Genomic DNA, 1,060 nt, shown 5'->3' on the forward strand with positions numbered 1-1,060 from the left:
CTGTTCATTTGGGACCCTTGGAAGCATATTTTAAACCTGTTGTAAATGACCTTGGTTTTAAGTTGGACAGTGATTTTAAATTGGATAGCCAGGTTAGAGCGGTGGTGAAATCCAGTTTTTATCAGTTAAGGCGACTGGCAAGAGTGAAATCTTTTCTTTCTAGGCAGCATTTTGAATCAGTGCTCCATGCTTTTATTATTTCCCGTTTGGATTATTGTAACTCACTTTATGTGGGGGTTAGTCAGTCGTTACTCTCACGTCTGCAGATGGTTCAAAACGCCGCTGCGAGACTGTTAACAGGAACCCGCAAAAGAGAGCATATAACCCCTGTGCTGGCCTCACTGCACTGGCTGCCTATGTCGTATAGAGTGGATTTTAAAATTCTAATGTTTGTTTTTAAATGCCTTCAAAATTTGGCCCCGCCTTACCTATCTGAGCTTCTTCACCCCTACTCACCCTGTCGGTCTCTTAGATCAGCTGATCAGCTTCTCTTGGAAGTACCGAGATCCAGGAGGAAGCTCAGAGGGGATAGGGCTTTCGCCATTGTGGCTCCCAAATTGTGGAATAACCTGCCCTTGCATGTCAGAACGGCACCTTCACTGTCAACTTTTAAAACACGTCTTAAAACCCATTTTTATTCTTTGGCTTTTGGCCTCAGTGAGACTTAGTTTCTTAATAACTTAATTAGTTATTTCATTTTTTTCATGAAATGGGTCTTAAAAGCCCATTTTTATTCTTGAATATTGATTGTTTTAGTTTTTAATGTACAGCACTTTGTGTCAGCTGTGGCTGTTTTAAAGTGCTTTATAAATAAAGTTGATGATGATGATGATGATTAATGACTTTGACCTTTGACCTTTCCCCCTCCCCCTTCGTGACCTTTTGTGCCCTTTCCCCTCCCCCTCTGTGACCTTTTGTCCCCTCTGACCTCTGTCTCGTGACCCCGGATATGTATGAATAGCCATAATTAAAATTCCTGAGACGACCCCGTGACCTGCTAATGACGTCTTTAGGGGTTTTTAATGAAGATTAATGATGGTTGAACTCTGACCGGTGATGT

This window comes from Garra rufa, chromosome 14, assembly GCF_049309525.1.
Source record: "Garra rufa chromosome 14, GarRuf1.0, whole genome shotgun sequence".
In the NCBI taxonomy this organism is placed as follows: Eukaryota; Metazoa; Chordata; class Actinopteri; order Cypriniformes; family Cyprinidae; genus Garra; species Garra rufa.